This window comes from Saccopteryx leptura, chromosome 7, assembly GCF_036850995.1.
Source record: "Saccopteryx leptura isolate mSacLep1 chromosome 7, mSacLep1_pri_phased_curated, whole genome shotgun sequence".
Lineage (NCBI taxonomy): Eukaryota > Metazoa > Chordata > Mammalia > Chiroptera > Emballonuridae > Saccopteryx > Saccopteryx leptura.
In genome coordinates this window covers 119,462,213-119,488,207 of record NC_089509.1, presented here as the reverse complement: position 1 = coordinate 119,488,207, position 25,995 = coordinate 119,462,213, and positions in this window count along the sequence as shown.

Here is a 25,995-nt window from a genome sequence, read left to right as displayed (position 1 = left end):
CACCCTATTGTTTTGTTCCCTGTTATTTCTATCAACACGATAATACATAGATTGACACTTTGAAATTTATTTCTAATGACTCTGAAGCGCTAAGTGTTAAAATGTTTTCTTCTGGGTTAAAATAACATTGCCGTTAATATTAGTTCCTAATGATCAAAATGATAAAAATATTATAAACAGAGATAATTTTTAAGCACAAAGGTAGCAATTTATTATAGATTCTACTCTTTTTTTTTTTTTTTTTTTTTTAGGCATTTAATAAAGGAAGGATATATGTTGCCTACCAGCTGGATATTTTTTCTTTTCTTTTTAACATGAGATAAAAAGTTTTAACTATTTTCTAAAATGGATAAGATAGATGAACCGGAGTCAGAATAAATATTGAATCATTTGGCGTGAACACTGTTTTAACTATCTCATTAAGTCATAAACACCCCATCTAAAAAAATAAATCATAGGAAATGTTTATCCGTGGGCATTCCCACTACTGTAACAGTCAGCTATTGCCAGATTAGGCCGCGTAACAAACACACACAGCGTGCCCGGGGCCACCGTGCTCCCATTTCTTTGTTCTCATTCCAAGTGGCAGGTCCCTGCTCTGTGTCTCCATAGCTGGGGACTCAGGCTGAAGGGACCTCTGTCCAGAGACATTCCATGCCCTGTTGGGTGTAGTTCAGGTCTTCGTACACACCCCCCGCTGGACAAAGCGAATCAGGAGGTCTGCCTGCCAGCGAGGGGCGGTGAGCAGTCACCGTCGGTGACGTGACCTGCCACAAATGTGCCTCAGCGGCCTGCTCACCCTGGAGGTACCCCAGTTCCATGGGCAAGAATTAGCATGTCTCATCCACACTCCAGCTGGGCTCTTGTTTCTGTTTTTCACCAGCTCATGGCATATTCTAGATGCTTTTGCTCAAACAGAGCTATTTTTAGTATCTAATGTTCATAGTGGCATCGAGGGACAAGAGAGGCAAGGTCAGTACGCAGACAAAAGCCGTGATTCCGACAAAAGCCGTGATTCCCGCCACCATCGTCGTGGGGACTGAGCACGCCCATCTCCGTCCGCCCGTCACACGGTCTGTGTCCGTCTGGGAGACGCTCAGCGCCCGAGGCTTGCTGGTTCCCGTCAGCTGTGAAAGCAGGCTACCCTGGCAGAGCGGCCTGGACACCGTCCCTCCCTGGAGGGACGAGCACCCGGCTGTGCTGGTGATGAAGGAAAACAGCTCCTGGGAGCTCAGGCACGTCCCAGACGGGTCCCTCCTGCCTGGAGGCTCTGTCCTCACTCGAGTGCAGGCTCTCAGTCTCAGGTTGGAGCCGGGCTCCTGGAAGACGCACCCAACCTTCAGCCTGCTGCTGCCGAGGAGGGCTCCCTTCTCCAAGGCGGCATCTCTTCCCTGCCCGTGCCAGCTCCGCCCTCGGCCACCGGGCCCCGGGCTGGGGTCTTTGGTTGGGACAGGTCTGTTTTGAAGCTTTGTCCCTTGGCAGGTGCCTGCCCACTGGGAAATCCGGGCCTTTTCCCGTGTCCAGCTTTGACAGGTCAAACAATTGCCCCACATCACAAAGACCATTCCGGCCAAGTCTGGGTGGGGAGAAGGCTGTGAGAGGGTGGAGGGCAGCTGGTCCCCGGAGGGTGACCGGACAGAGAGACGTCACAGCTCAGAGGATTCCGAGGCAGCATTTGGGGAAAACCCAGTGCCTGTTTATGACAATAAATAAAAATCCCAGAGAATGAATGAGGAATAGCAAAGAACTCTTCTACGCTGTAGATCACGTCCACTAAACATCTACGGCTGACACGACGTATGGTAAGAAAATGACATGCTCGCTCCCGTGATCAGGGACAAGGTGGAGACAAGGTTCCCATGTACACTAAGGGCAATCAGGTAACAAAAGAACAGTGAAACCACACAGATTAGAAAAGAAGAGAAGCCATCGAAAGGCAGAAGTGACAAGGTCGTCTCGATAGAAAACCCTGAAAGGTCTCTGAAAAGCCACCAAAACTCCTAGGTGAGTTTGTTAAGGTCACAGAGCAGCAGGTCGATGTTCTCACACATCGGTCGTATTTCTAGACACGAACAAGAATCAAATGGAAATGGAAAAAAATTTTTTTAAAAAAAATGATATTTACACCAGCATAAAAATATGAAATTCTGTGAAGTGAAATTTCACAAAAATGCGTAAGACCAAAAAGCACGAAATATATAGAAATGAAAGAAGATGTATCTTAATGGAAGGTTATATACCATGTTCAGTAATCAGAAGATCCAATACTGTTCAGACGTTGAACTGGCTACAATTTAATACAATCTCAATAACATTGTAACAGCTTTTTGGTGTGTGTGGGTGTGTGGGGGGGCAGGTAGCAATCACAAGGCTGATTTTATACTTACAGAAACAGTACAAAGGACCTACAATAGCAAAGAGAAAAAATTATTATTTTTTTTTGGAAAAAGAAGTAGAAAGAACAAAATTAGAGGACTTGCACCACCTGATTTCAACAAAAACCCAGACGGTGACACCGGCGTGAGGATACGCCACACGCACCCACACGGGACAGGTGAGAGAACCCAGGGAAAGACTCAAGCCGATACGGTCACTTGATTTTCAAGAGTCCAAGATCATCCCTTGGAAGGAAGGACAGTCTTCTTAGCAACGGGGCAGGGACAATTGGACACTGGGTACAAGCCACGAGTTCCACCCTTCCCGACTTCACACCATCTACACAGTTTCCCGTGCGGCCGGACTTTGTGAATTTTCGTCCCTTTTTTAATGGGAAATGGAGGAAAGGCCCCCCACCAGGTTAAACCTGGGCTTTACCCCATGTCCCAGATTAAAAAGAAAAAACTGGGGGGTTGGAGAGGTATAATGAGCTTGTCCCGAGTGGGGAGCTCCTCTGTGGAGAAACCTGTGTATGTGCTCTGTGGCTTCCTGTCTCCAAGGTCAGCAGGCCTGCCCATGGGATGGGCCAGCTTGCTTCCTGGGACCCCAGCTGCTCCAAGACCACTCAGGGGACATGAGTCAGAGGGGCTCGCACCCGCTCATCTGGGTGCCTCAGGTCACGAAGGCTAAAATGCCCAAGGGGAAGGCCTCCCCTGTGATTCGGGCAGATGGGCTCAAGGCCAAGGGGAGGCGGGACGAGAGTGTGGGGGGGGGGGGGCAGAACCTGAAACTTTGGCCTTGGGCACTGGCCGCAGGGACCTCAGGTGGCACCTGCCACCTGGGGGCCATTTCCTCAGGTCCACCTGACAGCAGCATGCCAGACAATGCTCCCCAATACCCCAGAACTCAGCACACCCCCCCTCCGTGGAAGCCTGGAGCAGCCCAACCCCCACTGCAGACCGAGGCCGGGCCAGGGTCCTTGGGGGCTCCGGGGACCCGGTCACAGAAAACCGCGCTGCCAGGGTTTCTAAGCTGGAGTGCCCCCCGGAGGAGGGGTCGTCTGTGCGCCCCGAGAGGGAGACGATGTTCTAGAAAGAGCTCAGAGCCCGCTCCCTGGGGGGGACTTAGTGCTGATTCTGCGCTTGATGTTTTTTTTTTAAAGGAAGGTACTTTTTCTTTTTTTATTGTGTTCTTTTGAACCATCAGCTGGAACAAAGAAACAAAGTTTGTACTGAACAGGAATGTGTTTTACGACAGGAAGAGGACCGAGGGGGACGTGGCCGCCAGGAGTTCAGCGGCTGCGGGGCTGACCTGAGGGGGGAGGAAAACAGTGAGTCAGGCTGGTGCGGAGGGCGGGGAGCCGGGGCGCAGCCCAGCACAGGCACCGCACGGGCCGGGGGCGGCTCTGGGCTCCCCGTCCTGCAGAGGGCGTCTCCGGAGGGAAAGGCCTCTGTCTGGTCAGCACCACCTGCGTCCAGATCACCGCAGCCCCCATGGCAAGCTGGCCAGGTCCCCCACGGACGTGCGGACGCAGCCCTTCCCTCGGCAGCATCCCGAGGGGGTGACGCACCGAGGTCACCAGGCAGATCACCCGGTCACAGTCACAGACAATGCTCCTGAAGTCTGAGGATTCTCCAGGAGCGCTGAGTAGCCACACAGACTCAGAAGGAAGCCGGTTTCCTGCGAACGGGACGGCAGGAGGGACAGGGCCACGGCAGAGCGAGGGACGTTGGGTCAAATGCCCCAGGACGTTGCCACTGGGTGATCGGTGCTGAGTCACCGGGAGGGTCTTCCGGGGCAGCCCTGGCCTGGAGGGGGCCCTGCCCTCGCCTCCGGTCAGAGGTCTGTCCAGCTCCTCCCCCGAGAGAGGCCAGCCCCTGGGCGCCCTGGCTCACACGCAGCATGGCCCTGGTGGCTCGCTGGCCACGGGCTCTTTTGAATCTTTTGATCCACTGCCACCGGTCAGCAGGGCCGCTCTCTCCTCCTCACAGCACACGGGTGGACCAGGTCTCTCCACCTCCTGAGTGCTTCTGCCAATGCACGACCGCGTGGACTTGACCACCCCGCCCTCCTGCTGCCTTAGGCCCTCCCGGCCCCTGTGGACATGCTAGCCAGTTCCACGGCCCCAGTAGAGGGACACTGTGACTGGACTTGATTACTGCTCCAGTGAGCAGGTGGGGAGGTGAGAGGTGGGCCCTGTTGTCTCAGAAAGCGAAGGCTGCTGTGTCCCCGCCAGGCCAGAAAGAGTGGACCAGTCAGTCGTCAGAAACATTGAACAGGGGCTACAGAGCGTCCTCGCTCTCCTGTGCCCTGACTCGGCTGTCCCCATATACCACGGGGCTCCAGTCCTTTGCTGTGGTCAGGCCCCTGACCCGGGTGACAATGGCAGGATGACCTAGGTCTAGCCCGCCGGTGTGTCCCGGGGTGGGTGTGTGTGGCATGATGGACATGACTCGGGCACAGTGGGTGCCTTGGTGGGGTGTGTGTGTGGCATGGTGGACGTGACTCGGGCACAGTGGGTGCCTTGGTGAGGTGTGTGTGTGGCATGATGGACATGACTCGGGCACAGTGGGTGCCTTGGTGGGGTGTGTGTGTGGCATGGTGGACATGACTTGGGCACAGTGGGTGCCTTGGTGAGGTGTGTGTGTGGCATGGTGGACGTGACTCGGGCACAGTGGGTGCCTTGGTGGGGTGTGTGTGTGGCATGATGGACATGACTCGGGCACAGTGGGTGCCTTGGTGGGGTGTGTGTGTGGCATGGTGGACGTGACTCGGGCACAGTGGGTGCCTTGGTGAGGTGTGTGTGGCATGGTGGACGTGACTCGGGCACAGTGGGTGCCTTGGTGAGGTGTGTGTGTGTGGCATGGTGGGACATGACTCGGCACAGTGGGTGCCTTGGTGAGGTGTGTGTGTGGCATGGTGGACGTGACTCGGGCACAGTGGGTGCCTTGGTGGGGTGTGTGTGTGTGGCATCGTGGTACATGACTCGGGCACAGTGGGTGCCTTGGTGGGGTGTGTGTGTGTGGCATCATGGTACATGACTCGGGCACAGTGGGTGCCTTGGTGAGGTGTGTGTGTGTGGCATGGTGGGACATGACTCGGGCACAGTGGGTGCCTTGGTGAGGTGTGTGTGTGGCATGATGGACATGACTCGGGAACAGTGGGTGCCTTGGTGAGGTGTGTGTGTGTGGCATGGTGGGACATGACTCGGCACAGTGGGTGCCTTGGTGAGGTGTGTGTGTGACATGGTGGACATGACTCGGCACAGTGGGTGCCTTGGTGAGGTGTGTGTGTGACATGGTGGACATGACTCGGGCACAGTGGGTGCCTTGGTGGGGTGTGTGTGTGGCATGGTGGACGTGACTCGGGCACAGTGGGTGCCTTGGTGGGGTGTGTGTGTGGCATGGTGGACATGACTTGGGCACAGTGGGTGCCTTGGTGAGGTGTGTGTGTGTGGCATGGTGGGACATGACTCGGCACAGTGGGTGCCTTGGTGAGGTGTGTGTGTGTGGCATGGTGGGACATGACTCGGCACAGTGGGTGCCTTGGTGAGGTGTGTGTGGCATGGTGGACGTGACTCGGGCACAGTGGGTGCCTTGGTGGGGTGTGTGTGTGACATGGTGGACGTGACTCGGGAACAGTGGGTGCCTTGGTGAGGTGTGTGTGTGGCATGGTGGACGTGACTCGGGCACAGTGGGTGCCTTGGTGGGGTGTGTGTGTGGCATGATGGGACATGACTCGGGCACAGTGGGTGCCTTGGTGAGGTGTGTGTGTGGCATGGTGGACGTGACTCGGGCACAGTGGGTGCCTTGGTGAGGTGTGTGTGTGGCATGGTGGACATGACTCGGGCACAGTGGGTGCCTTGGTGGGGTGTGTGTGTGGCATGATGGACATGACTCGGGCACAGTGGGTGCCTTGGTGAGGTGTGTGTGTGGCATGGTGGGACGTGACTCGGGCACAGTGGGTGCCTTGGTGAGGTGTGTGTGTGGCATGGTGGACGTGACTCGGGCACAGTGGGTGCCTTGGTGAGGTGTGTGTGGCATGGTGGACATGACTCGGCACAGTGGGTGCCTTGGTGGGGTGTGTGTGTGGCATGGTGGGACGTGACTCGGGCACAGTGGGTGCCTTGGTGAGGTGTGTGTGTGGCATGGTGGACATGACTCGGCACAGTGGGTACCTTGGTGGGGTGTGTGTGTGGCATGGTGGACATGACTCGGCACAGTGGGTACCTTGGTGAGGTGTGTGTGGCATGGTGGACATGACTTAGGCACAGTGGGTGCCTTGGTGAGGTGTGTGTGTGGCATGGTGGGAGTGACTCGGGCACAGTGGGTGCCTTGGTGGGGTGTGTGTGTGGCATGGTGGACATGACTCGGGCACAGTGGGTGCCTTGGTGAGGTGTGTGTGTGGCATGGTGGGACATGACTCGGGCACAGTGGGTGCCTTGGTGAGGTGTGTGTGTGGCATGGTGGACATGACTCGGGCACAGTGGGTGCCTTGGTGGGGTGTGTGTGTGTGGCATGATGGACATGACTTAGGCACAGTGGGTACCTTGGTGAGGTGTGTGTGTGGCATGGTGGACGTGACTCGGGCACAGTGGGTGCCTTGGTGAGGTGTGTGTGTGGCATGGTGGACGTGACTCGGGCACAGTGGGTACCTTGGTGGGGTGTGTGTGTGGCATGGTGGACGTGACTCGGGCACAGTGGGTGCCTTGGTGGGGTGTGTGTGTGGCATGGTGGACATGACTCGGCACAGTGGGTACCTTGGTGGGGTGTGTGTGTGGCATGGTGGGAGTGACTCGGGCACAGTGGGTGCCTTGGTGGGGTGTGTGTGTGGCATGGTGGACATGACTCAGGCACAGTGGGTGCCTTGGTGGGGTGTGTGTGTGACATGGTGGACATGACTCGGGCACAGTGGGTGCCTTGGTGGGGTGTGTGTGTGGCATGGTGGACATGACTCGGGCACAGTGGGTGCCTTGGTGGGGTGTGTGTGTGGCATGGTGGACGTGACTCGGGCACAGTGGGTGCCTTGGTGAGGTGTGTGTGGCATGGTGGGACATGACTCGGGCACAGTGGGTACCTTGGTGAGGTAGCCCCCCGTATGGGGACAAGAGAGGACCCGGAGCCCGCTGTCCCCGTCCCACTCCACAGTCTCCTCAGATCTAAAAAGCAGGATCACTGCTGGAGGCGAATAAATAGACATTTAGGGAAAAAGACACCGGGTGCTGGGTGAGTTCCCAAGCTGCGTGTCCAGTGGAGGCGGGCTTCCCCCACACCAGCCGCAGAGTCACAAAACAGACCCCAGGAACCCAAAATGTAAACCAGGCGCCCAGGGCCGCTGGGTGGTGAAAGACACTTCCCTGGTGACGAGTGGACTGGCAGGAAATGAAGAGTGTAGTAAAACAGTTCTTTAGTCGGATGATGATGAAAAAATTACACACACGAATCGAGGGAGGTGTGGCCACAGCCGCATGTTGGAGGGGGGAGGCAGAAGCTCAGGGTTTGAAATACTCCCTGAAAGAAAGAAAGAAAGGACGGAAGGAAGAAAGGGAGGGAGGGAAGAAGGGAGGGAAGGAGGGAGGGAGGAAGAAAGAAAGAAAGAAAGAGAGAGAGAGAGAGAGAGAGAGAAGGGAGGGAGGGAGGGAGGGAGGGAAGGAGGAAAGAAAGAAAGAAAAAGAAAGAAAGAAAGAAAGAAAGAAAGAAAGAAAGAAAAAAAAAAGAAAAAAAGAAAGAAAGAGAAAGAAAGAAAGAGAGAGAGAGAGAAAAGGGAAGGAGGGAAGGAGGGAGGGAGGGAAGGAGGAAAGAAAGAAAGAAAGAAAGAAAGAAAGAAAGAAAGAAAGAAAGAAAGAGAAAGAAAGAAAGAGAGAGAGAGAGAGAAAAGGGAAGGAGGGAAGGAGGGAGGGAAGGAAGGAAGGAAGAAATAAAGAAAGAAAGAAAGAAAGAAAGAAAGAAAGAAAGAGAGAGAGAGAGAGAGAGAGAGAAGGGAGGGAGGGAGGGAGAAAGGGAGGGAGGGAAGGAGGAAAGAAAGAAAGAAAGAAAGAAAGAAAGAAAGAAAGAAAGAAAGAAAGAAAGAAAGAAAGAAAGAAAGAAAGAAAGAGAGAGAGAGAGAATGGCCACATCAAGTCTACACTCTCTGCTCTGGAGAATGCCTGAGGACACCGGAGGGAGAAATCATAAAAATGGGCCGAGACCCCATCAGCAGAAACGCACGCAGATTGTGTTAAGAGCCGAAATAGAAAGAGCTGAAATCAGCCCCTAAAAGCCCAGGGCTCATCGACACAAAACAGATTAGAGGGCGGTCAGGGGTTGACCTCGAGCTGGGGAGCAGGGGTCTCAGCGTCCGCACCCCTGGACTCTGAGCCGGACCAGCCTCTGTGGTTACCCGTCCCACCGTCCTGTGCGCTGCAGGGGTGGGGGGCTAGCAGTCCCCCACACGCCGGCCTCTGCTACTGGTCACACCCCCGCCACCACCACCAGATGTGATAGCCACAGATGTGTCCAGGTGTTGCCAAATGTCCCCGGGAAACGATGAATGGCCCCTGGTTGAGAACCACTTCTCTAGAATAATAATAATAATTTATTTTTTAAAAAAAGGTCAGAAACTTACCGAGCCTTGTATGGGCTGGTGGTCTGATCGATCCATCCCTTCAAGGGACACGTCACTTTTTATAGCGCAGTGCTGGTCTCCGAAGACTCTGAGACGCCCATCACATCACGAAGAACCCCGAACAGGATTCGAGGCACAGGATGGATATTGGATGGATCGATCGGGGAGCAGAGACCGGCTGATGGATTAACGTTTTCTTCTCCAGCCCCGTGGGGGAAACGCCTGAGGCTTTGAGAGCGGAGAACTGGAAGGCATGGTTCCTCCTTACCGAGTAACGACCACAGGCTCTCTGATAAATGCAGCACCCTCTACGTTGACTACATTTTGGAGGAGAGGCTATGCACCTGTCACCCAGACGTGGCCGGGGGCGAGCAGCCCGGGTCTCAGTGGAGTCTCGTCAGCGAAACACCAGGTTCCCACACTCGCCTCACTGGGCAGGAGACCCTGCACTCCGCGCGGGCAGCGGCCAGGCTGTGGGGAGGACCGCCTGGTCACAAGGCCTCCTGCCTGGTCCGGGTGCTGCTGGGTCTGTCTGCCACGGTGGTGGCCTTCTGCCCTGGCCCCTCCGAGGGCGCTCTCCTCCTTCCCCCTGGCTGGGACCTGTGGTGCCTTTGCTGACAGCGCCCACAGTCAGCGCTCCCGTGCCTGTGCCCCAGGGCCTCCACGTCCCCCGGCCTCCCGGTGACAGAGCCAGGCTGAGTTCCCGCAGACCCCCCCCCCCCAGCATGAGTGGCTACGAGCCCTGGGGACCTGGGCTTCCTTCCGAGGATGTCCGTCAGAGGGCGCAGGCTCACCTGGTCCTCGTAGGGAGGCACCTTGCTGGGCTGGGCTGTGCTGGGCGGCGGCCGGAGCACCTCCCACGTAAGTGTCCGTGTCCCCAGTCTGGTGTAACTGCCTCCGCAGCGTCCAGGACGGGCTCCCTCCTTCCAGAGCTGGTTTTCCCAGCCGTCCCCATCGTGAATGCGACTCCCCAGTGAGCAGCTCTCATCTGTTCCTCAGGCGACCAAACAGCTGGGTGCCCGCGATTTCAGTCTGCTGTCGCCAGGTGATCACTGTCACCCTTCCACGGTCCCAGTGACCCGCGCTGTCCATCCTCCACGCTCACTCCCACCAATCCAGCGTACACAGGGGAGGGGGCTGGCCACGGGAATCCTTCTCTCGACAGCTGGCCATGGTGACCCTTCCAAGAACCAGCCCTTGATGTCAATTAGGGCCATTTCGGGTAGAAATTCAAGGTCAAGTGGAGTCTGTGTTCTGAAAGAGACTCCACGGACAGGGGCAGGTCCTTGGGGACTCCGGGCAGGCCCCTGGGGCTCCCAGGGTCACTGTCAGGCTGCCTGTTTTTCCTGCTAACATCCTCCCCGCTCCGTCCTCCACTGGCCGCAGGACACCGGAGTTACATTTGTACACAGGAGGCTGCATGCGGACACTTCTGTGTAAGAGCTGCGAGGTCTCACCGGGCTGGTGAGCCAGTGCCACCCGGGGTGTCGATGCCAGCTGAGCTCGGGAACTGCTGGGGCTGAGGACTCAGGCGTGGGCAGCATGGTGTGACCCCAGCCTGGGAGGGTCACCCCCATGGGGAGAAGGGCTTCAACATGGGGTCTGTACCCACACACAGAAGCTTGCAGTGGCTGTGGGCACACACGGGCATGGAGCCCCAGAGCTCAGACAGGCTTCCTGCTCGGGTGGGGGGGGGGCACACACGGGCATGGAGCCCCAGAGCTCAGACAGGCTTCCTGCTCGGGTGGGGGGGGCACACACGGACATGGAGCCCCAGAGCTCAGACAGGCTTCCTGCTCAGGTGGGGGGGCACACACGGACATGGAGCCCTAGAGCTCAGACAGGCTTCCTGCTTGGGGGGGGGCACACATGGGCATGGAGCCCCAGAGCTCAGACAGGCTTCCTGCTCGGGTGGGGGGGGCACACATGGGCATGGAGCCCCAGAGCTCAGACAGGCTTCCTGCTCGGGTGGGGGGGGGGCACACACGGACATGGAGCCCCAGAGCTCAGACAGGCTTCCTGCTCAGGTGGGGGGGCACACACGGACATGGAGCCCCAGAGCTCAGACAGGCTTCCTGCTCGGGTGGGGGGGGCACCCATGGGCATGGAGCCCCAGAGCTCAGACAGGCTTCCTGCTCGGGTGGGGGGGGCACACACGGGCATGGAGCCCCAGAGCTCAGACAGGCTTCCTGCTCGGGTGGGGGGGGCACCATGTCTCGGAAGGGGTAGAAAGGGGCCAGGTGCCAAAGTCAGGAGGCCATCCCAGAAGAGGGACTAGAGGGACTCGAAGGTGGACATCACGGTGAGAGCAGGTGTGACGGCACACAGGGCACGGGAGGGGCCCAGCTGAGAGGGGAGACGGGAGCAGTGGTCACAGGGGCCACGGATGCCCAGGGGGCCTGAGAACCCAGAGCCCAGGGGGCCTGAGTCCCCACTTTCCTGGCCTCCAGTCACCAAGGAAGGTCTCCTACACAGTCACAGGTGACCTTCCAAAAACACGACAGGCTGAGTTACAGGGACCCACCGTCCATAAGAGCAGCCCAGCCTGAGACGCAGAGTGGCTCCTGGGAGGGGCTCTGGCTCCTGACGGACACCGTGGGCCACGGAGAGCCCCGTGTCCCTGAGGGGTGCCTGGCATGCCATGTGTGTCTGAAGAAATGAGACTCATTCGGGCGTGAAGTGTTTGCAAACGGACAAAGGCCGCCGGATGAGAAGACAGAGGTTGTTCACTCAGAGCTGCTGCAGCAAGGGCTGGGCCACTGTCACTGTGCCGGGCAGAGACTCAGGGGCTGGACCACTGTCACTGTGCCGGGCAGAGACTCAGGGGCTGGACCACTGTCACTGTGCCGGGCAGAGACTCAGGAGCTGGACCACTGTCACTGTGCCGGGCAGAGACTCAGGGGCTGGGCCACCGTCGCTGTGCCGGGCAGAGACTCAGGGGCTGGGCCACCGTCGCTGTGCCGGGCAGAGACTCAGGGGCTGGACCACCGTCGCTGTGCCGGGCAGAGACTCAGGGGCTGGGCCACCGTCGCTGTGCCGGGCAGAGACTCAGGGGCTGGACCACCGTCGCTGTGCCGGGCAGAGACTCAGGGGCTGGACCACCGTCGCTGTGCCGGGCAGAGACTCAGGGGCTGGACCACCGTCGCTGTGCCGGGCAGAGACTCAGGGGCTGGGCCACCGTCGCTGTGCCGGGCAGAGACTCAGGGGCTGGGCCACCGTCGCTGTGCCGGGCAGAGACTCAGGGGCTGGGCCACCGTCGCTGTGCCGGGCAGAGACTCAGGGGCTGGGCCACCGTCGCTGTGCCGGGCAGAGACTCAGGGGCTGGACCACCGTCACTGTGCCGGGCAGAGACTCAGGAGCTGGACCACCGTCGCTGTGCCGGGCAGAGACTCAGGGGCTGGACCACCGTCGCTGTGCCGGGCAGAGACTCAGGGGCTGGGCCACTGTCACTGTGCCGGGCAGAGACTCAGGGGCTGGACCACCGTCACTGTGCCGGGCAGAGACTCAGGGGCTGGACCACCGTCACTGTGCCGGGCAGAGACTCAGGGGCTGGACCACCGTCACTGTGCCGGGCAGAGACTCAGGGGCTGGACCACCGTCGCTGTGCCGGGCAGAGACTCAGGGGCTGGACCACCGTCGCTGTGCCGGGCAGAGACTCAGGGGCTGGACCACCGTCGCTGTGCCGGGCAGAGACTCAGGGGCTGGACCACCGTCACTGTGCCGGGCAGAGACTCAGGGGCTGGGTCACTGTCGCTGTGCCGGGCAGAGACTCAGGGGCTGGACCACCATCGCTGTGCCGGGCAGAGACTCAGGAGCTGGACCACTGTCACTGTGCCGGGCAGAGACTCAGGAAGGTGGAGGAGGGGGCTTCATGTGGACAGAGGGAGCTCAGGTGGTCCGATGGAGCCGGGGGTCTGGGGGAGCTGGGGGTGCTCGCCGGACGAGGGGCGTCCCGTGTGACGGGTTGGGGTGCATGTTTGTCTGTCTCTGGTTGGTCCTAAGTTGGAAATTGGGACAGACTATTAGAGAAAATTATTTTCTAATCAGGTTCTGGTTGTTTAGGGCCAATTGTTTCACTCCCTGAATTGTTAGGAGAGACAGAGGTCTGACTTGGAAGAAAACGCAAGTCTGACTTGTAGGCTGCACCCAGCTCCCTGGGCTGGTCACGGTGGACACAGGGTTGTTTCCTGGGCGGCTGCTGCCCGTAGACACTGAGCTCCGCTCTGAGCTGGCCGCTCCAGGTTGTGGGTCAGAGGTCCAGGGGCAGCCGCAGGGGCTGAGCCAGGAGAGGCGTGTGCCCAGGTCCTCCGGGGCCCCTGTTCCGTGAGAACCGTTTTATTGAGACGAATGGTATGCAGTGGATTGAGAAATTGCACTGGTTGGGAAAACAATGAAAAAAAGAAACACACACACACACAAAAGACCGAAGAGGAAAGTGCTGGGTCGAGGGAGGGAGGCCGACAAGCGTTGAGCATGGAAAACGGCAAACTAATTAAAGAAAGAAAAGAAGAGAGCAAAGAGGAAGGAAGACTCAAGCGGCCCCCTTGCCAGGGCCGGGGGACCGGGCCAGATGGTGGTCCCGCGTTGCAAGTGGAGGATGCACTCTGAGGAATGTCTCTAGACCTCACCAGAGCTACACCAGCAACTCCCCGAGCGCTCGTTAAGGGGAAGAGGCGGACAGTGACTCATGCTGGAAAGCGCCCAGCTGAGCAAGGGCCTCCCAGCCCTCGGAAGGCATCCGGGTCCTCATGCGATGGGAATCGCCCCGATGGAGGCAGCTCCAGCCGAGGTCAGGGAGATAATGCGGACAGGCTGTGATTAATGGGGGAGTGTGTGTGAGTGTGTGTGTGTGTGAGTGTGAGAGTGTGAGCGTGCGTGCATGTGCACTCACGTGCACAGCTCTGGGTGTGTGTTCCCAGGAAATACCGGCAGGGACATCTGGCAGGCACGCTTTCTGGTGGGGTCATGCCGTGGGAGATGGATGGACCCGCCGGACACTCGGGGGTTTAGGTTCCCAGGAAGACAGAGGAAGCCGGGGCCGAGGGAGCCGCCAGGCCCCCCACTCAGCCGCCACCACGGGCTGACGTCTCCTCGTCCAGCAGGGCTGACCACACGAGGCCGTGCTGGCTGACGGGACGTTCGCTTGAAAGCTTGGGTGGTGGAGGCGAGTCCTTCGCTCCCGAGATGAGGTGGGGAAACGTGGAGAGGGCAGAGACCACTGGCAGCCCGACACGGAGATGGCGTGTGTATCAGACGAGGACACCTGAACATGGGTTTTCTCCCCCAGTGGCTTCAGGTCCAGCCACACCTGGACACCGCGGCTGCAGAGCTGACGGCCACCAGGCTGGGCCGCTGAAGACCCGCAGCCTGGGCTCCTTTGAGGGCGCACACATGCACTGGCCCCGTCCAGAGCTGGGCGGATGGGTCACGCTGTGTTATGAAGCACACTCCCACACAGACATTCCAGCTGCGCTCAAGGGTGTAGCTCGCTGGTGTGCACAGAGCTCACGGCCCTCCGTGTGGGTGATGTGAACGGATTGCTCACATGAGGCGCTCTGTCTTCACCCGTGGTGCACAGGAGACAGCTGGAGTCCACCAAGACACAGCTTGCTCTTCAGACAGAAGTCTGTGCTCCTCCAAACCTGTGAACGACTGAAGGGTGGCTGACTCTCACAGCTGGTGTGTGTGTGTGTGTGTGTGTGTGTGTGTGTGTGATCACAATCACAGACCCTGACAGACCCTGCTGTGACATCACAACCACAGACCCTGCGGTGACATCACAATCACAGACCCTGCGGTGATGTCACAATCACAGACCCTGTGGTGACATCACAACCACAGACCCTGCTGTGATGTCACAATCACAGACCCTAACTCAGACCCTGCAGTGACATCACAACCACAGACCCTGCAGTGACATCACAATCACAGACCCTGCTGTGACATCACAACCACAGACCCTGCTGTGATGTCACAATCACAGACCCTGCTGTGACATCACAACCACAGACCCTGCGGTGACATCACAATCACAGACCCTGCGGTGACGTCACAATCACAGACCCTGAGGTGACATCACAATCACAGACCCTGACACAGACCCTGAGGTGACGTCACAATCACAGACCCTGACACAGACCCTGCTGTGACATCACAATCACAGACCCTGCAGTGACATCACAATCACAGACCCTGCTGGGACATCACAATCAAAGACCCTGACACAGACCCTGCTGTGACATCACAACCACAGACCCTGCGGTGACATCACAATCACAGACCCTGCGGTGATGTCACAATCACAGACCCTGACACAGACCCTGCGGTGACGTCACAATCACAGACCCTGACACAGACCCTGAGGTGACGTCACAATCACAGACCTGCTGTGACGTCATAATCACAGACCCTGCAGTGACATCACGATCACAGACTCTGCTGGGATGTCACAATCAAAGACCCTGCAGTGACATCACAATCACAGACCCTGCTGGGATGTCACAATCAAAGACCCTGACACAGACCCTGCGGTGATGTCATAATCACAGACCCTGCAGTGACATCACAATCACAGACCCTGCTGGGACGTCAACAGGCACCATTTCCTAAACTGCGCTTTCAACATAGAAATACGTGCATCTGGAAGGTTTTTAGATGTCAAGGCCTTCCATCTCTCTCTTAGGAAGGGGGGCCCCGGAGTCAGTCAGCGACCAGCAGAGGACAAACCCTTGTAAAGCTGCAGCTCAGCTCACGCACAAGGGACGCAAGCTCGTCTGTGTCGGATCACACAAGGGACGCAAGCTCGTCTGTGTCGGATCACACAAGGGACGCAAGCTCGTCTGTGTCGGTCCCTGCCCTGCCCACTGTCACTCACCAGGCAGGGGCACCTTCTGCGCCCGGGAGAGCAGCCTCTTCACACGTCTGCTCTATGCACACTTTCGTTTTGAGAGAATCACGGGTTCACCCGCAGTTGTAAGAAACAGACACATGTGACACAAGAAGAATCTCATAAACACGCGTGTGAAGGAAGCCAGGTGGGAGGGGGTGCGGGCCACGGGGTTCCATTTCTGTCAAGTTTGAGGGCAGGAAGGCAACCCCGATTCTATAATGTCCCAGCAGTCATTGTCTCTTTTCGGGAAGGGGGACATCATTTGACTACGAGAGAGAAGGAAGAAATTTTCAGTATCTAAATCCTGGCTGGGTGTGTTTACCCAATGTAAGCATTTGCTTAAAACTCACCTAGTGGATCAAAGGCAGTATGTGTGCATGTCACTGGATCTCAATTATACAATGAATAAATCAGTGAACCTTAACTGGAAATACTGTAGCGATAGAATGATCCCATGTGCCTTTTACTTAGTTTCCACTGAAGGTAACATTTTGAGCTTCCACCGAAGGTAACATTTTGAGCTTCCACCGAAGGTAACATTTTGCAAAACTGCAGTACAACCTCGCAGCCAGGAACAGCCGGAATACCCAACGTGCTCTCGTCCCGTCACCGTGAGGGTCCGGCTGTTGTCCCTACACCGCCCCTCTCACCTCCCCGCTGCCTCCTCCTCTTCTGAGTCCCTTGCACGTTCCTATTCTGTCCCCCATCTCCTGAGGCTTGTCCTTTACCAGAATCCGTGGCAAATGACACGGCATGCAATCCGTGGGATTGGCTGTTTGTGTTCCCAGGAGGTCTTGGGAGAGCCGTCCGGGCGGACGGGAGCCTCCACAGCTCACTCCTTCCACCACCGCTGAGCCGTGTCCCACGGGGTGCGTGTGCCCCGCCGGGCTGTTTCCACGGGGGCTATCCCACAGAAAGCCGCTACCTACGTCCGTGTACAGGGCTCTGTGTATTCACCCGTGTTCCCATTTTTCCGGAGACAAGCCCAGGCGTGGACTTCCCTGGATCAATCACAGAGTAGTTGCACATTTTGTATTTTCAGAAACTTCCAAACTTGTTTTCGGGAGTGGCTGTGCCGTCGGCACTCCCGCCACCAGCGACGTGAGGAGGAGCCGCTCTGTCTCCGCATCTTTACCAGGGTTTAGCGTCCTCAGAAATCCTTGTTTTAGCTGTTTGGCGGCTGTGCCGTTGTGCCCTGTTTGGGGTTTAGTCTCTGCATTTCTCTAGGGCAGGGGTCCCCAAACTTTTTACACAGGGGGCCAGTACACTGTCCCTCAGACTGTTGGAGGGCCAGACTATAAAAAAAAACTATGAAAAAATCCCTATGCACACTGCACATATCTTATTTTAAAGTAAAAAAACAAAACGGGAACAAATACAATATTTAAAATAAAGAACAAGTAAATTTAAATCAACAGACTGACCAGTATTTCAATGGGAACTATGGGCCTGCTTTTGGTTAATGAGATGGTGGTGCCCCTTCCGGAAGTGCGGCGGGGCCGGATAAATGGCCTCAGGGGGCCACATGTGGCCCGCGGGCCGTAGTTTGGGGACCCCTGCTCTAGGGGCTTGTGATGTTGAGTATTTCTCATGTGCTTCTTCGTGACCCGTGTGTCCTTCTTGAGGAAATGTCTGTCATGTTTTGCCCGCTTTCTAATTGAATTGCTTGATGCTTTCGCAGTTCAGTTCTGAGAGGATTTTTCTTTTTTGTTTTTGTCTTGCTTTGTTTTGTTTTGCTTAATATATTCTAGGTACTATCCTTTGTCATAGATGCGGGGGTGGGACTCAGCCAGTTCCCCCCGGTGCGGCAGATCAGATGCCTGACTTTGTGTTGAGTTTGGAGAGCCGGTTGTTAAAATGTCACTTGTCACCAGGGTTCTCTCTCAGGTGGGCGCCTGGGCAGCCGCCCAGTGTGGACATCACACATTGACATTCCTTACGTTTTTTAACATTCGTCTGTGCAACAGCGTAGTCTAAGCGCCCGTAGTCATGGTCATTTCGTCCACAGGTGAAAAAATTGCAAGTGAGGACGTCAATCAGGAAGCTATATGGAAATACCTTCAATAACAGTTTTATTGTTTTTTGTCACGTATTATTTAATACTTTTTCATTAATATTTTAAAACTCTTTCTTATACCATAATCTAGTTTTGTGTACCTCTTTTACTGTTCTTATTTAAGTATTAAATGCATGAAATAATAAACAACCTTTCGGCCTCTTAGTTTTTTATACGTAAAACAGTCATTAGGGGTAGAGAACCGGTTGTTGAATTATTTGAATTCCAGCACTGCAAATATACGATTTGCATACATTTTTTTTCCCCTAGGATTTAATTTGTTTTTTAATCCTCTTAGTCTTTCACAGAAAAAGTTATTAAATTCTGATGCAGGTCAAATTTTCCTTTCATTGATTGTGTGTTTTGGTATCAAAGCCAAAAACTCTTTGCCAAGCCCTGGATCGGAAGAGCGCTCTCTCTCTCGCTCTCTCTCTTTCTCTCTCTCTCTCTCTCTCTTCTGAAAGTTCACAGTTCTAGGTTTTCCATGTGAGCCTGTGACCCATTCCGAGTTGCTGTTTATCAGCAGAGACACTGAGGCTGAGATTCACTTTGTGCCCTTTGAGGTCCCATCGCTCCAGCGCCATCCGAACCGAAAGCCCGTCTTTCCTCCGTTAAATCACTCATGCTCTTTTATCTGAGATCAGTTGGACCTATTTGCGGGTCGATTTCTGCTCTGTTGATCTGTGTCTGTCCTTGGCCAATGTCACACAATCCTGATTACGGCAGCAACCCAAGTTTTGAAGTTGGGTGGGATGGTTTTCTTCTGCATCATTCTTTCTTTTTCTTGTGACAAAGACAGAGAGAGAGACAGAGAGAGGGACAGATAGGGACAGACAGGTAGGAAGGGAGAGAGATGAGAAGCATCAACTCATAGTTGCAGCACCTTAATTGTTCATTGATTGCTTTCTCATATGTGCCTTGACAGGGGGGCTACAGCAGAGCGAGTGACCCCTTGCTCAAGCCAGTGACCTTGGGCTCAAGCTAGCAACCTTGGGCTCAAGCCAGCAAACTTGGGCTCAAGCCAGCGACCATGGGATCATGTCTATGATCCCACGCTCAAGTCAGTGACCCCACGCTCAAGCTAGTGAGCCGTGCCCTAGCCAGTGATCTCAGGGCTTCGAACCTGGGTCCTCTGCATCCCAGTCCTATGCTCTATCTCAGGGGTCAGGAACCTATGGCTCTCGAGGCAGATGTGGCCCTTTTGATGGCTGCATCTGGCTTGCAGACAAATCTTTAATAAAAAATAATAATAACGGCCCTGGCCGGTTGGCTTGGCGGTGGAGCGTCGGCCTGGCGTGCGGGGGACCCGGGTTCAATTCCCGGCCGGGGCACATAGGAGAAGAGCCCATTTGCTTCTCCACCCCTCCTCCCTCTTTCCTCTCTGTCTCTCTCTTCCCCTCCGCAGCCAAGGCTCCATTGGAGCGAGGATGGCCCGGGCGCTGGGGATGGCTCCTTGGCCGCTGCCCCAGGCGCTAGAGTGGCTCTGGTCGTGGCAGAGCGTCGCCCCTGGTGGGCGTGCCGGGTGGATCCTGGTCGGGCGCATGCGGGAGTCTGTCTGACTGTCTCTCCCCGTTTCCAGCTTCAGAAAAATTAAATATATATATATATATATATATATATATATAAAATAATAATAACATTAAAAATATAAAACATTCTCATGTATTACAATCCATTCATTGCCTACCGCTCATGTTCGTGGTTGTGGGTGGCTGGAGCCAATCACAGCTGTCCTCCGGGACAACACCAAATTTTTATTGGATAATGCGTAACGTACACGGGTCGTTGTATGGCTCTCACAGAATTACATTTTAAAATATGTGGCGTTCATGGCTCTCTCAGCCAAAAAAGTTTCCTGACCCCTGCTCTATCCACTGTGCTACTGCCTGGTCAGGCTCTACTTTATTCTTTTGCAGATTGTTTTTAGCTATGGGTCACTTTGCCTTCCCATCTGAATTTTGGAATAATTTTGTCTATATCGACACACAAAACCTTGCTGGGGTTTTGATAGTAATTGTACGTAAACTGTGTCACAATTTTGGGAGAATTGGCATCCCTACTACACTGAGTCTTCCAACCCATGAACATGGTACGTGCTCAGTGTCTCGATGAGGGGCAAAGAAGCAGGATGATTATTTGAGGCTGGTTATCTCTAAGAAACAGTAAGACACGGCAGACGCTCTGAAAACCAAGCAGAACTGACGTTTTGTCAAAGACACTCTCATTTGTAATGGAAATCCTCTGGGAGGGTGTCTCCCTCCCTACACCAGGAAGAGGGGACGATATTATCTCCAGAAATTCTGATCAGTGCAGAAGGCACACCTTCACAACAACCTCACTCTCGTTCACTGGGCTTTTGCCGGTCACCTCCCACACCTGACTCCCCACTCCAAGCATCTTCTTTTGTGTTCCGCTGAGGATGGCTTTGAAGGGGGTGGCTTCAGCCGTTTTGGGTCCCCCGGGTGTGGAAGAACTATGCGTGTTAAACTTACGTTTCGTGTATCTCCTATAAATCTCTTATTATCGAGATGCCCCAGCCAAAAACCCAGAAGGGCGGAGAGAAAACTATTTTCTTCCCCAACAGAGCTATAGGTCAGGGGCCCCCAAACTACGGCCTGCTGGCTTCGTGCGGCCCCCCGAGGCCATTTATCTGGCCCCCGTCACACTTCCGGAAGGGGCACCTCTTTCATTGGTGGTCAGTGAGAGGAGCACATTGACCATCTCATTAGCCAAAAGCAGGCCCATAGTTCCCATTGAAATACTGGTCAGTTTGTTGATTTAGATTTACTTGTTCTTTATTTTAAATATTGTATTTGTTCCCATTTTGTTTTTTTTACTTTAAAATAAGATAGTGCAGTGTGCATAGGGATTTGTTCATAGTTTGTTTCATAGTCCGGCCTTCCAACGGTCTGAGGGACAGTCATCCGAGGACGCCCCTCTCTGAGTGCCTCCCTGCCCCCGGGCCACGGTGTGTAGACAGACATCCTTTGATTCCGTTCACCAGCAGCTCGTGCCGTGTTCAACACACAAGTTCTGTGCGTGTTTTGTTTGATGTACACTCCAAAATTTGATTTTTTTTGGGGGGGAAGGGGTAATTATAGATGGCCTCGCCCTTCTAAGTTTGGTCTACAAGTTCATTGCTAGTAGAATGTAAACACGGCTGGTCTTGTGCGGTTGTGTCCGCCTCCTGTGCGGGACTCCTTGGCTGGCTGGCCCACGCTGCGTCCTCAACATTCTGCTCTGACTCTCTCTGCTTGTCAGGGGCCCCCAGGTCCCCGCACCCCCTCCCTGCGGTGCCTCAGCTGTGTGTCCCTCTGGCTTCATCTCCCGCCCGGTGAGATCGGTTTCAACCTTTCCAGCTCCCTAGAGGACGCTGCCGGGCCCAGGGCAACTCTCAGACCCAGGCCACCCAGGCCACGGGCCCTCGGCCACTTAGGTGGGAGGAACGGGCAGCTGTGCAGAGAGACAGCTGTGGACACAGGAGGGCCGTGGGCAGGAGGCACGCTCAGTGCACAGGACATAAAAAGGAAGGCAGGGAGCTCTCGTGTTTGGTCTTGATTCATTCTTCCACCCCGCCCCACCCCCTCCCCTACGGGCAGTGGGAGGAACTGGGTCTGCTGGGTCAGCGGAACCATCAACGGGCAGAATGCACAACGCTTTCCCATTTGATTAGCTTTGCCTTCTTAAAAAAATTATTTTTTTAAAAAAATCTTGTGAATTGTTGAGTCGATTCCCAGCATCGTAAAGAGCCAGGTTTTGTTCATCTTGGCACCCGAAGGAAGTGCTTTCAACATCTGAACCGAACGAGAGAAGCAAAAAGTTCACAGAACGGAGGCTGACAAGGTACAATAGTAACATACTGTTTGGTGGGAAGTCTGTTAAAGAAACACACACACGTCGCACACGGGGACACACACTCGCTGTGCACGGAGGACGTATCTGATCCCCCCCCCCCGCCCCACGTCGCTGGGGGGCTGAGACTTTCATCCGATCTGCACGCGTGGAGTTGTGCGTTTCCAGACAGACGCACGATCGAGGTTTCAGCACGTGGTGCCCACCTTGTCGGGGACTCTGTTGTCCCCGCCCTGCGGAGCGACGGGCTGTGACCGTGGGGGTGTCACCTCCTGTGATCGGGAGGAGGACCTCGAGCACAAGTTTTGGGGCCTCCACCCTGAGGAGTGTGTATTTCACCTGTCAGAGCCCGGCCCTGACTCAGGGCACTCGAGTCCAGGTACCGGGGGGCAGGCTGAGCTCCCAACGCTCACCTGAGGTTTCTCGCAGTCTCTGGGCGCCGGGAAGCGTCACCCCGGCCCCCCAGGAATGGCAGCAAACAGCTGGGCCACCCTTCACGCCTCTCTCGAGAGGCGACTTGCTCACGCGTGGTCCGGTCACGCCCCCCGAGGGCTCCGCAGGTCAGACTCAGGTGCCACCGGTCCTTCCTCGCGGGCAGGGAAGGGAAGAAGACAGGCTATTGGCAGGGGCAGTGGGCGTGCCGTGCTGCGTTTTCTCAAATCAGGAAACTGACTCTGTTCTTCCTTCTTCCAACAGTTGGGAACAGGAGGCACACAGGCCTTCTCAGTGACCCCCCCGCTCACCTGGCTCCCCAGAACCTTATATCGGGCTTGCTGGGTGCTATTTCGATGTGGGGGTATTATGATGTCAATATAGCAAAAAAAAAAGGGGGGGGAGTTTCTTTTCTTCTCCCTGAGGAAATTCTGCAAGCATGGCCATTTTTAGCAAACGATCTAATCTCTATTTTGGTGAGGGTTCCGTGGGGCTGCTGGGGGTTCCTGGATGTGGGGAGGGGTCCCAGGAAGGAGTGGGTGTCGGGGAGGCAGAGAGAGAGAGGGCGGGGCAGGGTGTCTGGCTGTCCCTGCTGGCCCTGCCTCTCCCCAGAAGACAGGTCACTCGTACCCGTGTGGGGCCCTGGGACACTGGCTTTGCCAAGCCTCTGGTGAAAGTACACTTCATCGTTGAAACAGAAAGTAAGAATGCTCTGGAGCGGGAGTGTGTCGGAGAAGCAATTCCCACAGATCTCTTCCCCACGTGGATGGGGACGGGCTGTGTCAGGGGGCCGGGCCGGGTTCTCTCCCTCCTGCTTGGTCCGTCCTTATGCCCTTAAATCAGTCACCGGGCTGAAAACTCAGCAGCCACCCAAACGCACCAGGCACCCAGCACTGTGACCAGAGCTGTCACACGTCTGTCCATTCCGGGGGGGGGGGGTCACCTAGAGGCTGGACGACACCTTTCCGGGAGTCAGGCGGGTCGCGTCCCGCGTGCTCGGCATTGACAAGTAACCCCGTCACGGGCTCTGTGCGAAGGGCTTTTAGATTCTCTTGTTTATTGTCACGAGTCCATGAACAAAGTGGAACAGGTTCAGCCCCACTTTGCAGCAGAGGAAGCCGAGTCCCCACATAAAGTCCCACAGCGATGGCACTGCGTGCTCCAGGGAGACGGTCTGACCCCTGCAAGGACAGCGTGGACAGCCTCGGCCAGTGCAGTGAGGACCGAAGGCCCCATGTCGCAGCAGGGACAGCGTGGACAGCCTCGGCCAGTGCAGTGAGGACCGAAGGCCCCGTGTTCTAGTAGGTACAGCGTGGACAGCCTCGGCCAGTGCAGTGAGGACCGAAGGCCTCGTGTCCAGCAGGCCCGACTGCCCATGGCTCGGTGTGCAGCGCTCACGGGAGGGGGCGGACCCACGCGGGGCCATCCGGAGCAGCTGTCCCCATGGCTGCCTCTGTGACCAGCGCTGGGTCAGTCTGAGTCTCGGCCCTGGAGCAACTGGGCTCTGACGCCCTGGGGCTCTCGGACACAGGCACGTAACCCCTGGCCTTGGCCGTCGGGCCTGGTGGGAGCACAGAGACGTCCCTGTCTCCCCCGGGTCAGCAAAGATCAGGGGTCCCCGTGTGACAAGCCCCGTGGGGCTCCCTGCCGCCTCTCCAGAGGACTCGGGGCTCCACTGGCTCTCACGCACCTGCTGCCACCTGCGTCCTCCCCAGCGGGTCTCAGGGCTGCACGGAGTTGCCGGGCAAGGACCCAAACGCCTGGCCGAAGCAGCTGACGGATGCCAGTGCCGAAGCAGCAGCAGCGGGGGTGGCGGAGAGAACGCAGGCCGAGGCCGGACATCGGCGCTCTGCCCGGCCGCCAGGCTCCGGGTACGCAGAGCCCAGTGAGGAGCCACCGAGCCGGTCCCGGTTCACCCCCAGCTGGGCCCCGCCGCGTGTCTCTGAGTGGAGCCTCCCCAGTCTGCGCTCAGGCGGGGCTGTGGGGGACGGCGAGGCCTGGGAGCCGTGTGAGAGCAACCTGTGGAGGTGGGGCTGGTGCCCACGGGTTTTCTCTTCCCCCTGTCGCGACGGGAGCTGCAGCCAAACCCTCAGACGGGCACCCAGCCCAGCCTGTCCTGGACACCGTGCCACCTCTCTGCCGTGACTTAGCTCCGGGGACCTCTTAGCCTCAAAAGCTTTTATTGGAAGAACCAGACTTCAAGACAGGAAGCGACCTCGAGCACACCGTCCGGAGAAGGCTCGTGGTGCCCACGGCTCACTTCCCAGCCGGCAAAACCCCGAAGGGGCCGGCGCGTGCCTGCAGCGGCCGCAGAGAAAACCACCTCCCCACGCGGGGTCCACGCACGGGGACGAGCGAGACGGGGAGAGAGGGCCACAGGAGGCACAGGGGACATCTGGAACCTCTCCCTCCTCCCTCCTCCTCCGATTGGGGGGTTTGGGGATTTCCGCAAATTAGTCTCTGAGTGCCTTTGGTCTTGTGACCAACCGAGGACAGGCACCCGCTCCGTCTCCTTCCGGCCGGGACGTCTTGAGGGTGAAAGTCCTCGCAGGGGTTTCGGGTCTGGTGGCCAAGGGCCTGTGGTGACTTTGGCTTGTGCCGAGTGTGGCGCCGTGGGGAGCACTGAGTTTCCGTGGCCCCTGCAACGGAACGCTTTCCTCCCTTAAAGCAAACCTTGATAATGAGTTTAGTACATTTAAATTGACCCGACGGGGCCGGGAGCCACTCAGGCCAGGAGTCTTTCCTGGCGGCTCTGAACACACAGCAGGGAAAGATCAGGTAGCTCATTACACTCGCCGCCCCAGGAGGGAACTCCGATCCACAGGGAACCTTCCAGAAGGTTCGTGAAGTAGGGAAGCCTACAGGGATGGGACTGGGCTGGGGGGGGGGGGGGGCGGTGCTGGCCGCCCGCGAGCGCAGTTTTACCCGAAGCTCACTTGCGGAGGATGCCTGCCTACGTCTGCGTTGTTTTTTGCTGGTCATTTTGCTCCTGACGGCTGAAGTGGGCGGGAGAGAGAGCCTCCCTCTGGGCCGTCATCAGTCCAGTGCCCTGCTTTCTCTGCGCGGGTCTCCGTGGAGGATGGCTGTCCGCAGGTGGACGTGCTCAGAGTGAGGGGCGGGGCACTCCTTCGCTCCCACTGCCAGGTGGTGGCAGAGGGGTGGGTTGGCTGCCCGTGCTGCCGTCCTCTGCTCCCCGGGCACGTCCACTCTATGGTCAGCACCCTCAGGAGGACCGGGAGACAATACCCCCGTGCAGTCATCCGTGACCCTCATCGTCGACGACATCGTCTGATCTGTGTCCTCCTCCTCCGCACGGTCACTGGGTCACTTCCTTCTCTCCAACCCAGAAAGCCGGGCCGCGGGCTGACTGGTCGGAACTCACGGCTTTCTATGTCCTCCGAGCATTTGCAGTCTTGGGGAGTAGGGCTGACCCCTGGGCTCCTCGCATTTCTGGTCTCATTTCTCTCTCTGATTTTATATTCTCAACAAAGCAAGCCCATGGGCAGCTTCAAGGGCAGAAATGTATCGCCTCCCAGGTCTGGACATGGGAAGCCGGGGTCGGTCAGGGTTGTGAGTGTGAGCAGGGTCGTTCTGAGGCGATGGGGGAGACTGTCCCAGGTGGTCTGTCCCCAAGAACTGTTCACAAGCGTCTGCTCCCTGCGTCCTCCCCGCCATCCCGCAGTCTGTGTCCATGTCCTAGTCTCTTCCTACGAGGACACCTGTCATATTGGGTAACAATCCGCCCTGATGCCTTCCTTTAACTCGATCACTTCTGTGAAGACCCTCC